This window comes from Pelodiscus sinensis, chromosome 26 (genome assembly GCF_052426305.1).
Source record: "Pelodiscus sinensis isolate ZL-2025 chromosome 26, ASM5242630v1, whole genome shotgun sequence".
In the NCBI taxonomy this organism is placed as follows: Eukaryota; Metazoa; Chordata; order Testudines; family Trionychidae; genus Pelodiscus; species Pelodiscus sinensis.
In genome coordinates this window covers 19,719,504-19,737,491 of record NC_143077.1, presented here as the reverse complement: position 1 = coordinate 19,737,491, position 17,988 = coordinate 19,719,504, and the positions used below count along the sequence as shown (strand labels likewise).

Here is a 17,988-nt window from a genome sequence, read left to right as displayed (position 1 = left end):
CTCCCTGACCCTGCACCCCAATCTCCTGCCCCAGGTCACAATCCCCTCTTTCACCCAAACTCCCTCGCAGACCCCAAGCCCTTTCCAGCACCCCAGTCCCGTACCCCAAACTCCCTTTTGCACCTAACCTCTGTCCCAGATCCCGCACCACCTCCATAGAAAAGTGTGGCCCTTGACCACTTACCAAAATCCCGTCAAAAAATTATTGCCCACCCCTACTTTAAAATCGATGCTTCTGGGGGTCACTAGTTCCTGGGGTTTTCTGAGCCTGAAATGGAAGGACTCAATACTTGAAACACTCACTGAATCTAGAGGGCACGCTAGACACCCAGAACCTCTCTGAATGTACCTAGCCAAAACTGGACCTGAACAAGCGAACTTGCAGCCTATTCCAACCTGCCTTCCACACTGGGCAGCAGCCAACCTGCTCTAAATGTGCACATTGATATGTTTCATCTCCCATGGCCCCCCCTCTCCCCTGGCTCTAGGAAGTCACAGGAGACAAAACTGGAGTGATAGATTGAAAATTAAAAGTAGAATCAATAATTAAATGCTGCAGGTCATTGAATTGCACAAATCTGTCAATCTATCTTCCCCCTCCTTTTAATCAAAGGGCTGTTTCCTCAATGGGTGGAGCACGTCTACAAGAAGATGCTACATACTGCTGCCTTGATGCCCACATTGGGTGGTGTATAAATCAATAATAATAAATCATTTGTAGAACTCTGCGAAGACACGAAGCTTGTTAAGCAAATGGAATGTCTCTAGAGCCCTGAAAACAGAGTGAGAGGCTGATCTGAGTAACTTCTTTAAGTGTTTATTAAAAGGCAAACTTGCAAAACACATCAAATATGTATGGCACAGACAAACCCTCCTTTCCTCTTTCCGGTATCAGTCTCTCCACAACAACTAGTGAAAAAAGCTCCTGTAAGCGTGCACACACACGTGCACACACACGTGCACATGCACACACACACACCCCAATACAGGCAGAGCTACCAAATTCCAACTCATCATCTGGTCATTATAACCCTCTTTCACCCCCGGGCTGACACGCTCCCTTGGCTCTGATTTTGTCTCAGACTGTCAACTCTTTGCTGCTAGGACCCACTGTGGGGACCAGCCAGATCATTAAGAACAAATAATTAGTAACAACGAACAGCAGGGCCAAGGACAAACTTCTCTTGTAGTTGTCCCCGCTGGGGTTTCTTACACATTCCTCTGGCAAAGGTGGCAAGACGGCCCCTTCTCTGACCCAACACGTCATAACAGATGAAGGCTGCATGCCCACTGCAGCACTTACAGCGCTGGTGCCACTGTGCCGCCGGAGGGCTTGAGGTGGAGACACACTGAGCTGCTGGGAGTGCTCTCCCTCCTCGTTTATACCAAAGGAGGGACCGTAGAAAGGCAGGCATGTAGAGCACTGAAGAAAGGCAGGCATTGCTCATGCTGCAACGTAAATGGGGCTAACAGCCTACTCTTGTGAGATGTGCCAGGGATTGTCCACGCTTCAGTGGCCCAAGTACAGTCAGGGACTCAGTTTTGCAATCCAGCTGTAACGGACGTCTGGATGTTTTCCAGAGCGATTCCTGAGCCGGTGAGAGAACACAGTCGGCCTTATCTTGGCACAGGCATTAAGCTCCCAGGTTACATGCAGCCAGCCCGAAGGTGACAGCAGCACTCACTAGTGCTTGTGCACTAGCTCATATCACGACTATGAGAGACGCTCCCAGTGAAACATCCCTCAGCTATTTCTCCCTATCATCCGGCACTGCAAGAGGAGGGAAAGGAGGGCCTGGCAAAGACTCAGACTGTGTTGGGATCCTGTTTAACTGCACGGACCAGGAGCCATTCACCAGCAGACGCATGAGCATGATCACCCCAGTCGGTGCCCTGGCACAGCCTCTGGGGTTATAACGCACTGGCTCTCTGATGTCACCACATCCCTCCTGCACACTCCACGGCTCCCTCACATGGAGAAAATGGCTGATGGAGCTGCTGACTCCATCCTGTTCCCCAGCTGGTGACAGTCAGCACCACAGAGAAAATGACCACAGGGCAGGGTACCACATCAGACACTTCCCTAATCTTCTGCCTCTCCCGCAAAGTGACGGCACCATAATTCTACTGCAATAGGGCCATCCTTGGGCACAACCGGGCAGGAAATCTATCCCTCCAACGTAGCACCCCACAACTACCACGGAACTTGCAAATGTTTTGATAAATAGACTAAGTCTATGCTTTGCAAGGGAAGACTTCTACGGTTCAGTTTCCACCAAGGAGGTTGATGTTGACTGGATGTCTAACGTAGTGAATGCCGCTGAAAATAAGGTGTGATCAGAAGCTAAGATAGGGAAAGAACAAGCTAAAAATGACTTAGAGAAGTTAGATGTCTTCAGGTCACCATAGGCTGATGACATGCATCCTAGAATACTCAAGAGGTTGATGGAGGAGACGTCAGAGCCATTAGCAATTATCTTGAAAAGTCATGGAAAATGGGACAGATTCCAGAAGACTGGAAAAGGGCAAACACAGTGCCAATCTCTCAAAAGGGGAATAAAGTCAACCCAGGGAATCACAAACCAATCAGTTTCACTTCTGTACCTGCAAAGATAATGGAGCAAATAACTAAGGGTATGTCTACACTATAGCACTAATTCGAACTAACTTAGTGCATCTAGACCTAAAAACTCATTCAAATTAGCGTTTTGCTAATTCGAACTAGCATCTCCACACTGAGTGGACCCTGAACCGAGGTTAAGGATGGCCGGAAGCAGTGCCAGCAGGGCATCAGGTTAGGACTTAAGAGTGTGGAGCTGCTGCCTCAGGCTAGCCGAGGGCTGTGCTTAAAGGGACCCGACCCCCACCCCGGACAGACAGTTCTCAGGGTTCCCCGCTTGCTTGTCTACCTCGATGAGGGACAGCAAAGCAGTCCTGTCTTGGAGTGCCCTCACTCGCCACATCACAGCACTCGGCCATCAGCCCAGCTGCACTTGCCGCAGGCAGCCATCTGGGGGGGGGGGGTGTAAATCGGGGGGCTGTCAAGATCCAGGAGGCCCTGCAAGAGAGCTTCCACCCTGAGGAGTGGGGAGGGGGGTTAACTTCTAGGAAGACTGGGAAAAGGAGGTGGGAGAGGGGAAGAGAGAGGGTAGGACAGGGGAGGTGAAAACCTGGGAGGAGGGAGCTGGAAGGGGGAAGCCAGGAGAAGAAGGAGGAGGGGAAGTATCAAACTACAGTACGCCATATCTTCAGTACTGTGTACAGATGTGGTCTCCTCACCTCATAAAAGACATTTTGGCCTTGGAAAGGGTTCAAAAAAGGGCAACTACAATTATTAGGGATTTGGAACAGGTCCCATATGAAGAGAGGCTAAAGAGACTGGGACTTTTCAGCTTAGAAAAGAGGAGACTGAGGGGGGATATGATAGAGGTCTATAAAAGCATGAGTGGTGTGGAGAGGGTGAATAAAGAAAAGTTCTTCATTAGTTCCCATAATAGACGGACTAGAGGACACCAAATGAAATGAATGGACAGCAGGTTTAAAACTAATAAGCGAAAGTTCTTCTTCGCACTGCACATAGTCAACCTGTGGAACTCCTTGCCACAGGAGGCTGTGAAGGCTAGGACTATAACAGAGTTTAAAGAGAAGTTAGATAAATTCATGAAGGTGGGGTCCATGGAGTGCTATTAGCCAGGGGTTAGGAAAAGTGTCCCTGGCCTCTGTTTGTGGAAGGCTGGAGATGGATGGCACGAGACAAATTGCTTGGTCATTGTCTTCAGTCCATCCCCTCCGGGGTACCTAGTGTTGGCCACTGTCGGCAGACAGGCTACTGGGCTAGATGGACCTTTGGTCTGACCCAATACGGTCATTCTTATGTTCTTATGTTCTAAGCTCAGAGTCGGGGGTCTCACTGGACCAACTTGATTTTCATGCAAACCTGTTCCTGGGTTCGCATGTGGCCTTTGGTGGCCAGGCTGGCAGCTATCCTGCCCTAGACGGCCACATTCCTGTGCCTAGTGCGGAGGTCGTGGATGTTGGAGGCCTCCCCCCATACCTCGATGAGGTCCACGATCTCCACACTAGACCAGGCGGGCGCCCGCCTCTTGCAGACCCAGGCAGGCTCCTAGGAGCCGCCAGCCTGATCCTGGGAAGAGGGGGAAGGCTGGGTGGCAGCGGGTGGCTGGTTCATGCCGTGCCAGGTGTAGGGTCTGCTGGCTGGGTGCTGGCAGGCTTGCAACTCGCACAAGCACTGTAGCCAGACCCTGCCCCTTTAAGGGCTCCAGGGCCGGGAGGGGGGCAGAAGAGTTTCCCTGGTTGTGCCCAGAGTGGCCACCAGGGCAAGTTGGGAAGGGCTAGCCTCCAACTAGTTTGAATTAAGTGGCTACACATTTGAACTAGGCGATAGTCCTCGTAGAATGAGGTTTACCTAGTTTGAATTAAGCGCTCCGCTAGTTCGAATTAAGTTCGAACGAGCGGTTTGTATGTGTAGCGCCTATGAAAGTTAATTCGAACTAACTGCTGTTAGTTCAAATTAACTTTGTGGTGTAGTCATACCCTAAGTAATCAACTTTCAAATATCAAGAAGTCAATAATATGATTAGTAATAGTCAATGTACATTTTTGAAGATCAAACCATGTCAAACCAACCTGATCACTTTCTTTGACAGGGTAACAAGCCTTGTGGCTATAGGGGAAGTGGTAGATGTGGTATATCCTGACTGTACAGGGGTTTTGATTCTGTCTCACATGACCTTCTCATAAGCAAATTAGGGAAATACAAACTATATGGAGCTACCACAGAGTCATCAATGGGTCACAATGATGCTGGGAGGGCATATTGAATGGGATCCCACAGGGATCAGCTGCGGGTCCAGTTCTGTTCAACATTTTCATCAGTGATTTAGATATTGGCATAGAGAGTACACTTAAGAAATCTGCAGATGATACCAAGCAGGGAGGGGTTGTAAGTACTTTGGAGAAGAGGATTAAAACTCAAGATCAACTAAAAAACCGGTAAATAGAATGAAATTCAATAGGGAAAAATGCAGAGCACCCCATTTAGGAAAGAACAATCAGTTGCACACATACAAAATGGGAAATGGCTGGCTAGGAAGGAGTATTGTAGAAAGAGATCTAGGGGCTATAGTGGACCACAAGCTAAATATGAATCAACAGTGTGACACTTGCAAAAAAAGCAAACCTCTTTCAGGGATGTATTAGCAGGAATATTTTAACACACAAGCAATAAGTCCTTCTGTACTCTGCACTGATCAGGCCTCAACTAGGGATGTAAGGGTACGTCTACACTAGCCCCCTAGTTCGAACTAAGGTGGCTAATGTAGGCATTCGAACTTGCAAATGAAGCCCGGGATTTAACTATCCCAGGTTTCATGTGCATGTTCCTGGGCGGGCGCCATTTTTAAATCCCCTTAGTTCGAACTGACTGCCCGCGGCTACACGCGGCAGTCAGAAGTTAATCTGAACGAAGGACTTAGTTCGGATTAACTTCTGACTGCTGCGTGTAACCACGGGCAGTCAGTTCGAACTAAGGGGATTTAAAAATGGCACCCGCCCGGGAAAATGCAAATGAAGCCTTGGATAGTTAAATCCCGGCCTTCATTTTCACGTTTGAATGCCTACATTAGCCACCCTAGTTCGAACTAGGGGGCTAGTGTAGACATACCCTCAGTGACTGGTTGACTGCACACTAAACATATGCTTATCGGGTAGCTGAGTAGTGATTCGACTTGTCGCTGATCTCCTACCCTGCTGCTTCTATCAGAGAGAAGCTGCAAGTGGGGGGAGCAGGAGCCAGTGCTGGGGTTAAAAGCCCGGTTTAAAAAGCTGGCTTAAAAGCTCGGTTCCCCTCAGCACCATCTCCACAGGGGTAAGGAAGCAAAGGCACAGAGGGGAACCCACGCGAGCAGGGACTGCTTCAGTCCTCCCTTGTGTGGTTTCCCCAATGCTCCTCTTCCTTTGAAATGTACAAGAGCTATGGGTGGCTCTTGTACATTTCAAAGGCAAAGGCACAGCAGAATAGCGAGCATCCCCCTTATCAACTAACCGAGGAGTTAATGGAAATTCCATCGACTACTCGATCAGCTGATTAATTGAAATTTAACATTCCTAGTTCTGGGCACTGAATTTCAGGAAAGAACTGGACAAATTAGTCTAGAAAATGTGTTATATAAAGGAAGACTGGAAAAAAATTGGGTTTGTTTAGTCTGGAAAAGAGAAATGTTCAGAGGACAGGGCAAGAAGCAATGGGCTTAAATTGCAGCAAGGGAGGTTTAGGCTGGACATTAGGAAAAACTTCCTACTTGTCAGGGTAGCTAAGCACTGGAATAAAATGCCTAGAGAGGTTGTGGAATCTCCACCATTAGAGATTTTCAAAAGCAGGTTAGATAAACACCTATCAAGGATGGTCTAAATTACAAAATAGTCCTGCCATGAGTGCAGGGGACTGGACTAGATGATCTCTTAAGGTCTCCTCCAGACCTATGATTCTATGACTTACCTAACTCATGGCTCAAATCGGCCACCCCTCTGAGTTCAAATTTGTTTACTTCAATAGATTTTTTTTCTCCTTAGAAGAAAGTCTGGCTATTGGTACGGAACCTTTTTTCCACTTACCAACCATGTTCTGAAATACCAAGATAACAGCCTAGTTCTGGAGAGACCCCCTGCCAACTGTTCCGGGGGGGGGAGGGGTAAGGGAGGGCCTTTTGGATGCGATTTCGTCTTAGTTGTTTCTTGACTTCATCAGAAATACAGCCAATAAAAATCTCCTGAAAAGACTGTTCCCAATTAAAATTAGCCCTTAAGAAATCAGTATTGTGGCCACTTGCTTAGCATATTTCTCCCAAGAAGAATTTACAGTGTTCCCTTGATGAACCCTGGAGCAGAGCACTTTCTACAATGATTACAGAAAATCAGCAGGGCCAGAAATAACACTGTTAAAATGGAAACATCCCCTGTGCTCACTCGCACATCTCCACACATGGCACAAACACATCTACTTTACTAGTCCAGGAGCTGATCCGAAGATGTGGGCCTGTCCCACGAAAACTCATCACCCGATAAACTATCTTATTAGTCTTTAAAGTGCTACCTGGCTGCTTTCTTTGTTTTACCAAGATCAGACTTACATGGCTCCCTCTCTGTTACAGTCCAGGAACTGTTCTTCTCAAAGCACTCGAAGAGCACGAGCACCAGGTGCTCACACTAGGCAAATATAAAGACCAGATGCTGCAGCAGTGAATGCCAGATGTAAACAGGATGAGAACCCCACTATTTCTATCGCAGTCAGTGCATCTGCTCCTGGACACTATTTACACCTGCCCACATACGCACTTTATAAATGGCCATTGGTATAACGGACCATTTCAGACAATGAATTAAATGTGGCTTCCCATGCACAGGACTCAGTACAGCACACACGGTAAGAGAGGACAGAATCACAACTTATTTTCTGCATGGTGTCTCTCTCTGTCCCCCACATGACACTGATGCAAAAGCAGCAAGGAAAAGTAGCAGAGTCGCCTCCGACAGTTTAATTTACTTAGTTACTTGATTCTGAACATGTAGAGAACTGAAGCTTCCATTCTAAGCAAAACAAAGGTCAAACATAAGCTTGTCAGTTTTGGTTGGATGTATTCCTGGAGGTTTCATCACATGACATTATCTGTCATTCCTGGAGACTCCAGGACAGCCCTGGTGCTTTGTTAAAACTACAAAACATGCCTGTGTCCTTAGCTACAGAGTCCAGCTCTCTGAGTTCAAAGGGACACAGGCAGGGGGGCCATACGTGTCCAATCCAGGCTGTGGCTATGATACGGGGTTTCAGGTTTTCAGCGTTTTTGTACCAAAACCAGGAGCAACCTCACCTCCTTCCTATCCTCTTTCCAGGCTCTACCAGGAAGTGCATCACTGATCAATTATTTGTCTAAACTGGTATTTTTGTTCCCTGATCCTTCATCTAGGAGGTTGCTAGCACCCTCAGTACTGCCCCTCCTTGCTGGGGTCTTTCTCATTCATTGCGTTATCTCAGTATTAGCCTTCTGAAGCAGAGGCATTGTCTGTTTGCTTTTCCTAAACCACAGAATCAATCCTAGAGCTGGCAGAGACCTCAGAAGGTCGTCGAGTCCAACCCCCTGCCCAAAGCAGGACCAACCCCAACTCAATCAGCCCAGCCAGAGCTTTGTCAAGCTGGGACTTAAAAAACTCCTAGGAATGGAGATTCCCCTACCTCCCTAGGGAACTCATCCCAGTGCTTCAGCATTCTCTTAGGGAAACAGTTTTTCCCAATATCCAACCTAGACCTCCCCCACTGTAACTTGAGACCATTGCTCCTTGTTCTGCCATCCCTCACTACTGAGAACAGCCTCTCCCCAGCCTCTTTGGAACCTCCCTTCAGGAAACTGAAGGTTGCTCTTAAATCCCCCCTCACTCTTCTCTTCTGCAGACCAAATAAGCCCAAACCCCTCAGCCTCTCCACATAAGCCATGTGCTCCAGTCCCCTAATCATTTATGCTGCTCTCCGCTGGACTCTCTCCAATGCATCCACATCTTTTCTGTAATGGGGGGGGAGGGGCAGAACGGACGCATTACTCCAGATGTGGCCTTCCCCATGATGAATAAAGGGGAATAATCACTTCTCTAGATCTGTTGGAAATGCTCCTTCTAGTGCAATCTAATACGCCATTAGCCCTCTTGGCTACAAGGGCGCCCTGTTGACTCATCTCCAGCTTCTCCTCCACTGCAATCTCCAGGTCCTTTTCTGTCAAACCGCTGCTTAGCCAGTTGGTCCCCATCCTGTATCAGGGCTTGGGATTCTTCCGTCCCAAGTGCAGGACTCTGCACTTATCCTAGTTGAACTTCATCAGATTTCTTTTGGCTCAATCTTCCAATTTGTCTAGATTACTCTGGGCCCTCTCCCTACCCTCCAGCATATCTCCCTCTCCCTCTAGCTTTTGGAGGGTCTTGATCCTATTTGGCCCCTGAACACATCAAGGGCCTCATTCTCTTACCTCTATTCACCAGTGTACTGGGAACCAGTTTAAAATGACAATTTATGAGGGATTTCCTGGTTCTGCTGCTTGAGAGCTAGAGGGTGCTGAGGACACCATGTGATCTGTGCCAGTCTGCAGACAGCCACTCTGGAAAGAAGCAGCTTAAAGCCAGGTGACATGAGCTGCGTTTCTTCTCTCCCCAGGCTTGGGGTTCTGGTTCTGACTTCTAAGAAATAAAGTTGTGCAAAGTTGCAACTTCCCAGCAAGAGTGTTAGGTTTGCCTCCCACCCAGGGAGAAGCAACAACAACCATGAGCAAGTGTGGCAGAACCGCATTCCAACTGTACACCAATGTTCAAGGTGGTTTTCTGCGGTAATTTTTCATGCTTCCCATGATGCACACTGCCACGGCCAACAGCTCCCCAGTGAAAAATGGGCTGGAAGCCACATGCAAATGACTTGTGAGGGCCACATAATGTGAAGCAGAGTGTAAAAAAGTTGTGCTTTCCTGATTTCTGTGTTCACAGATTTGCTTGCCTTCACACTGCTTCTACCCATAATTACCTGATTACTTGGAAATATCAAAAATCCTGTGTGTGAATTTTTGCATATCATATCTTCTCTTGAGTAACTCTGGGTTTTGATTAATGCAAATATGATCACAACATATTTTCTCTCTCCCCCACTGGTGAGTGATAGATCAAAACATTCAAGCAACAGAGCATGTACACTGGCAATGTATTACAGGCAGAATCAAACATAAATCAGACTCCACGAAGACAGCATGGCAACCAACCCTCATCTGGGAATTTCCCTCCAGTTTTTTAAAGAGCTAAGCCCTGCATAAAGAATAATAAAACCAAGACTGCAGACCTTTCTCAGACACACACAAAAAAGCAGAAGAGCATTAACTTTGGCAAAAATGACCGCAGCCTTCCATGGGACATTCTATCTGACTGCAGCCAGTGTGATTTAAAACAGTATAGGAGGGCAATAGGGATTTCATTTTAATAAATATTCCTTGCATAACTACTACTGCGTAATAGTGCAAGACAGAGCAGTAACAGTGTGGGCACTGGATCACTCCTGTGAAAACCTGTCCTGTTCTCCCAGCGAGGCTGTGCCCCTGACGCACACATCCCCACACGGCCTGATACTTCTAGGCACAATGCTTCTAGGAGCCAAAACATCCCTCCAAAGTCCCTGGAACATGCCTTTTAGGGCTCTGATTGGGGGATTCTGTGCCGCTGCTGGCAGTGATGGGGAAGGGCTCAGGCTTTTCTGCAGCTGCATGGAAGCATTTCCTGCAGTCGGGAAGGCTCCAGACCTGCCACCATGACTGAGGTCTGCCTGGGGAGTGTCGGGGGAAGGCTGCTCAGCCTGTGTGCAAGTGCCAGCTCCAGTCCAGCTCTTGATCAGCAAACTAAGCTGATGACTAAGTCTAAGACTGTGTCACGGTTATTTTTAGTAAAAGTCACGGTCAGGCCATGGGCAATAAAGAAAAAGATCATGGAAGCCCGTGACCTGTCCCTGACTTCTACTAAAAATATCCATGACAAAATGGGGAGTGGCTGGGCAGCTGTGGGGACTAGCAGGAAGCTCCGGCTATTCCCCCAGGGGCTCAGAGCTCCAGGGTCCCCCTCTGCCTGCAGCTCTGAGGAGCAGGGTCCCCCATGACTTCAGCCCTCAGTGGCTGGGAGCTGCAGGGAACCCCCGCTGCCTGCAGCAGCCAGGAAATACAGAGATCCCTGACGGACACCACAGCACTGGGCTATGGTGTACCCCGCCACTCCCAGTGGCCAGGAGCCGTCCTGGGGTCCCTCTGCCGCCCACAGCAGCCTGGAGCTGCTCTCAGAAACGCAGGGGGTCCCGCTGCCTTGTGCTGGTCCCCTGTAGCTCCAAGCTGTCGCAGGCTGAAATCACAGAGGTGTCATGGATTTGTACCCCCAGAGAATCGGCCTTAGATAAGCTATAATCCTCCTGTTGCTGGCCTGAGTTCACCAGCCAGGTCCTGAGTGTTAGCTTAGGCGAAGCTCTTCTGAGAAAGAGAGAGACCGGAGATAGCTCCAGGTGACAGACAGTTCATTATTTCTCCATTTTCCCCTCATTTTTATTCATGAATCTTCACATTTGTGTCTCATCTTTGCCGTTGCTGGTTTTTAAAAATAACATTTAACTAGATTTCCTCAGAAGGAAACAAAACCAGAAAACAGAATAAAGAGCAGGAGGAGGCAAATGAAATCAGTGGGCAGCTATTTAAAGAGTCAGTCACGCCTCATGGAAACTCTGAAACACATTCCATCTAGCGACAAGTCTGCTGCTCCAGCCCAGGCCAGGCATTTCTTTTCCCTGGGTCCCCCAGAACGAGGGCACTGGCATGGAAAGACTCTGGCTCTTGAGAATTCATCCGCTCCTGCTGCTCATTCCCGGTAGGGTGGATAAGTCTGAATCATTTCCCCCGCGCCCAGACGGGATGTCGCTGGCAGAGTGGCGGTTCGCGTGTGGGAGATGGGAGCCCGGCGGCTCAGCGAAAGGAGCACAGACGCGCCTACTGACCACGCGTGAGGCAAAAGCAGGAGCTAGGGCAGACCTGCCACGGGTCACATGCATCGCGCATGGCACCCGCATGATGAGCAGTTCTGTGAGGGCTGGCCACATCTCTGGGAGAGAGTCAGAGATGCCCTTTGCGGCACAGTTCCTGGTTGCCCAGGCTTCGGGGCACTGAGCTGCAAGCCAGGAGACAAGGAGCCTCGCTTCCTGTACGCTGCCAATAGCTCTACCCCTCTCACAACCCACATTCTCCCCTAAGCCCCAGGGCTCCTCACCTTAGGAGGCCACAGTCGCGCATGCCCTTTGCAGACGAGGTCACCTCAGGCAGCACTGGAAACAGCCTGCGCTGCTTCTGTGACAGAGGCAAGTCCTACATGTTTCACCACAGTGACTTTTTCAAATGCACGTCCCAGGTGCTGTGCTTGGCTACCCTGAACTACCGGAGCACACGGCATTCCTTGGGCCAGGAACTAGCCACTGGCAAAATCTGTCAGGTTTCTGCAGACAGGTCTGCTTAGAGGACAACAGTGTACTTTTAGAGCCCTGGAAATCTGCCGATATTTGCACATGAGGCTATCCACAGCTCATTTTGCGGATGCGGATACAAATGTTCTATCTAGAACCCTGAACATTGGTGGGTATCCATTTTACATGGATATCCGCATCTGCAGTTGTCAGTGTGGATATCTACGGCTCATTTTTGCGGATGAGGATACAAATTTTGCATCTGCACAGGGCTCTACCTACTTTCACCTCCAAATGCACAAATCAAAGAATTCTGTACTGAACTGAGTTCAAACCCTGCTAGCAATCCTTTTGGAGATAACAGCATGTGTCATGGAATTAAGGACAATATTGGTTCTGTCCCGATGAGCTCTACAAGGTAGGAACCTGCCCCAATACAGACCTGCTATGGAGGGGAGGGGGACTTCCTGTCACTGTTCCCTAGCAGATGGGCAGCAGTGGGGTCCCTTGGTTAGAGGTGGAAGCATGGCAAGAACGCACTTAAGGAGCCATTGGGAAAAGGCAAAGGCTGGATCTACTTGGAGTTTGCTGTCTCCTCCCTCCCTTCCCCCCAAAACCCATACTTGTACCATCAAAATAGAAAACAAGTACAGCTGTTCCTAAGCTCATCAAACACACCCAAGACCTTGAAGCAAAAAGCAAAATCCAACATCTGGATCCCACCAGACCCAGCCAATTTTGGCTCCAACTCCCTAAAATCCAGTATCTGTATAAAGAATGAGTCAAGTCACTGCTGTGCACCCAAAAACTCTGAACCCCAATGCTTCCTGGGGCAACAGTGCTGCAAACTCCTGGCCCCATGGGTTCTTTGCTAGGAGACCCTCTGAAGTCTGCAGAAAGAGCAGATGAGTTTGGTGGCAGTGGGCTGGGGCCTGGAAGCCATGACTCCACTGAAACTGAAATCTAGTTTGCATGGTAAACTTTATACACCCTATGTACAAAGTTTACCATGAGCTTGAAAACAGCATGTGCTGAGCTCATAGAGTTTGCCACATTAATTGGTGCACGTGTGCCCTTGAAAACTCCAAACCTGACTGTCCTGTCTTGAACCTTGTGTTGTTATTTACACCTGAGCAGCGTGGTCGTAAAATGCCACCAGATTCCCCCGTCTATCACATCAGCGGTGGCATTTTACACCTATCCAGTTGTTGGTGATTACACAAGCAGCAAAGCCACAGACAGTGACGCCCTCAGTGTGCAGGATACACACATTTTTGGGGGTGTGGGTAAAGGCTGACTCTTGCTAACTGTTTTCTTCCAGTCAAGAGCTGTTGAATGATTTTTCTCAAGCTCTCCAAAGTAATAGTGCCCAAGTGCAGCAGAGTGGTGTGCAGCTGAAATCAAGGGGTTAGAAAGGAAACATTTAAGCAGCTTTAGATTGGTTACCACTGAGCCCACTAGAGAAAAAAGCTTCTCTGAATGTTTCCATCCGACGTCGGTAGCTCTACCCAGTCAAAAGACTCCCCTGCTCATTCCGTTCTGCCTCCCTGGGAGTGGACTCAGCCTAGGACAGCAAATAACCTTCCCTCAGCCTATTGCACAAGGAAAGCCTGCTCCCCCGGCGGCGCCTATGGAAAACTTTCCATACACAGAAATGGCTCAGCATGCTGAGAACAGAGCTAAATTCAAGCACTCAACATAATCCCCGTCCCGTTAACATGCACACTCCCTGGTACACATGGCTTTCTTTGACTCATGTTGAAAGGCTCACCTGACACAGGGCTGTAATTAGAACAAGGCGGGATAAAAATCTCCTTTGGAGAACTACAATGATTATATTGACTGAGCTCCTGGGTGGCTGCCAAGAGCAAGCATGGGGAAAGACCAGCTGGTGAATTCAATTTGTGCATCACAACTGACAAGGTAGTTTCTTCAGGGGAATGGAGCCAAGAGGAGAGAGCCCAGGTGAGAAATCGGTCCTGCCAACAGCCCCAGATTAATAAACGAAAGGTGGGAAGAACCCAGCAAGAGCAATGGGTGAAACAGAAGAACAGAAGAAACACTGCCCCAGAAGCTGACAGGGGCCCTTCTGACTTCAAATCCCAGCAGAGCAGTAAGGACCTGCCAACAAGCAGCCTTTTAAAAGTCAGAGACGTGGGTGTTTAATGTAGATTTTAAATACATCACTTGCCTTTCCAGATTTTTGTTTAAGGTTTGAGCCTGTTGCCCAGAAACGGAAAGCTTTAAAACAATCTAGAAATGCAGGTCAACGCAGCATTCACCATGTACAGCCTTCATGTAGCCAGGCTATTAGGATGGCACTGCAGGACCCTGGACAATTAGAGGAGACAGTCTATTTTATTGCAAAAGGGTGTGACAAAGAACCACAGGAATTCACCAGTGACATACTCCAGGGAGCTCCCAGGAGATCTACCGCCAACTTGGTTTGGGTGATTTCCCAAACCCTGGGACTTCTCTGATTGCTGCTAGACCATCCATGCCAGAGACACACTTTGCGTGGCACTCAGGAAATATTTCCCAACACCACATTTGCTTTTGCCTTTGGAATACACATCAGGTATTTTCAAAACATTTTCTCAGAGGATTCTCCTCTTTGGCTCCCCTTAGAAGTTTGACACTTTGGCTGTGTCCAGACTACATGGCTCCATCGATGGAGCCATGTAGATTAGACAGATAGGCAAAGGCAAATGAAGCCGCGATTTAAATGATCGCGGCTTCATTTACATTTACATGGCTGCTGCTGCGCTGAGCCGACAAACAGCTGATCAGCTGTTTGTCCACTCAGCGCGCTAGTCTGGATGCTCCCCTGCCGACATCAAAGCCCTTTGTCGGCAGCCCCGTTATTCCTTGTGGGATGAGGTTTACCGGGGCTGCCGACAAAGGGCTTTGATGTCGGCAGGGGAGCATCCAGACTAGCGCGCTGAGCGGACAAATAGCTGATCAGCTGTTTGTCGGCTCAGCGCGGCAGCCATGTAAATTTAAATGAAGCCGCGATCATTTAAATTGCAGCTTCATTTGCCTTTGCCAAAAAAACAAATCTACGTGGCTCCGTCGACGGAGCCATGTCGTTTAGACGTACCCTTTATGTATGGGTCTCAACAAAGATGCTAATTCCCTCACCCATTACAAAGATAGCTTCCCCAATTATCACCCCTAATGTCATTACCTCACAGACACTAACTTTCCCCCCTCATCCCCACTCTGTTCTAAAATGTGATTTGTCAGTTTTATATGTGTTCACTTTTTTAAAATTGTATCACTTTGGTATATATGGACGTGCCAATTTTCTTCCACAAATTGATCTGAGGGAGTGGGTCTGGCCCACGAAAGCTCATCACCTAATAAACCATCTTGCTAGTCTTTAAAGTGCTACATAGTTCTGTCTTTTGTTTCACTTAGAAGTCTCAGTTAGCTAATCTCACACGCCCTGCAAACAGTGCTGGAGAAATGCTACCCTGTTCCATCAACAGCTCTGTATATTTTTCAAGCATAAACTCTAAACATTTCTAAGTTTGTTTGCCCAGTGGTTCTACCTCTCTCCTCAGTTTGCAGCCAGAAGAGAGAGATTTGCTTAAATGGGAAAACAGTCTGCAACCCCCATCCATTTTCTCTGCCACACATGCATCTTGGAAGCAGATTTGAACGGGCAGAGAAGGACAATTTGCGGGAGCTCCTTAGTAAAGTAGCAAGAATATAGCAGCAGCACCTCAGAGTATGCTACCGAGGTATATGCATCTGTCCTAAATAATCTATGTTAGTCTGATATTGGGGAATCACAGAGAAATCCACCTTGTAGATGAATATTAAAATAATCTATTAACAGTGCAACGGATTCAATCTCCTCCTCTTACAACATCCCTGCTTGGAGACGAATGTGATGTCAGCAGACTCCAGACACTCTCTGCAGAGGGAACTCTGGGAAAGCACTGCTGCAAGTGAGGGCATGAATGTAAAACTGCCACAACACAACTTTAGGGGGCTTGCAACTCCCCTGCTCTTTAGTGAGTTGATAATTCAATCAGGACTTTTCATTGTGATGCACAATTGGCGTTTCTCCACCAAGCCCTTTGATTTTACTCCTTGCCTTTTCTAAATAAAAATGTGAATGATGTTTGAGCTGGAGAAAGGAGACAGAGTGAAAGCCCTGGAGAAAGAGACTCTCTGTCCATAGAACGCTGCAGAAAATGAGAGCGTGCATTCCCCTTGCTCCACCCCACCATTTGTCCCTCAAATCTCCCATAGGAAGCTTCTTTCTAAGGCTCAGTGGGATTCATTCTGCTCTGGGCCCCTCTGCTGAGGCCAGTGGGTGCCATTACGCAGGTGTTTTGAATTTTGAGATTGCCCATCACCCCCCCCCCCCACACACACACACACACACATACTCCCTGATTCATTTCAGGCAGGCTACACTTTTACTCCTATTGGAGAGTTGGATTCTGACTGTGCAGTGTATGCTATTTTATGAGAGAGAGAATTTAAAGTTTAACGAGAAGTCCTGTGGCACCTTATAGACTAACTGAAATAAAAAACAGGACTATGTAGCACTTTAAAGACTAACAAGATGGTTTATTAGGTGATGAGCTTTCGTGGGCCAGACCCACTTCCTGAGATCAAATAGTGGAAGAAAATTGTCACAACCATGTATACCAAAGGATACGATTAAAAAAATGAACACATATGAAAAGGACAAATCAAATTTCAGAACAGAAGGAGGATGGGGCGGGGGAGGTAAATGTCTGTGAGCTAATGATATTAGAGGTGTTCTGTTCTGAAATTTGATTTGTCCTTTTCATATGTGTTCATTTTTTAAATTGTATCCTTTGGTATATATGGTTGTGATAATTTTCTTCCACTATTTGATCTGAGATAGAAATGTAGCTGTGTTAGTCTGGGGTAGCTGAAGCAAAATGCAGGACAATGTAGCACTTTAAAGACTAACAAGATGGTTTATTAGGTGATGAGCTTTCGTGGGCCAGACCCACTTCCTCAGATCAAATAGTGGAAGAAAATAGTCACAACCATATATACCAAAGATTTGATCTGAGGAAGTGGGTCTGGCCCACAAAAGCTCATCACCTATTAAACCATCTTGTTAGTCTTTAAAGTGATACACAGTCCTGTTTTTTGTTTCAGCTACACCAGACTAACACGGCTACATCTCTATCACTTATAGACTAACAGATGTATTGGAGCATAAGCTTTCGTGAGCAAAGACCCACTTCGTCAGATGCACCCGAGACGAAGTGGGTCTTTGCCCATGAAAGCTTATGCTCCAATAAATCTGTTAGTCTATAAGGTGCTACAGGACTTCTTGTTCTTGCAAATTCAGACTAACACAGCTACCCCTCTAATAATTTAAAGTTTCTATCTTACTGTGCTTGTGCAAACCCAACATACAAATTACACCTGCTTAGTCTAGGTTAAGTCTAGCAAGCTCTACTTAGGAGGAGCCCTAAAATGCACTAATACTTGTCAGGACAAAAGGGACAAGACCCATAAAGGAAGGGCTACTAGGAAGTCCAGACGCCTGGTTTCCAAATGACAAAGGCTAAGAGTGTCCCCGCCTGTTGACAACGGTGATGTTCAAATAGATGAAGTAAGTGCTCGGGCCACCTATCAGTGGTAAAGCAGATTCAAATTCTATCGCTCACATTGCAAGTCAATTGCCTCAACCATTTTCACTTGGTGGAGTTTAACTGGGAAGAGACTCTTTTGTGGTAACTCTGCAGTAAGTTCCAATTCTCAAAAGGAGACAGAATGTGAAAAATACAGCCAGTCCTGTCCACCAACTCTGGATCTAGAATACACAGCCCCACGTTTGCATGCAGCAGTTCAGGCCCCCCCCCCCCCCCCCCCCGCATTTCAGAACACACCTTTGGCTGCATCATGGGTGCTATTCATTTTCATTGAGATGGATTAGGAATTTAAATCATTAAAGCTCA

At 47.6% G+C, this 17,988-nt stretch overlaps 1 protein-coding gene across 12 annotated transcripts in view; it reads right to left on the bottom strand.

The window, feature by feature from the left end:
* HIVEP3 (HIVEP zinc finger 3) overlaps window positions 1-17,988 on the bottom strand; it is a 403,526-nt gene that overhangs the window by 140,368 nt on the left and 245,170 nt on the right. The gene's annotated exons all lie outside the window — the stretch shown is intronic.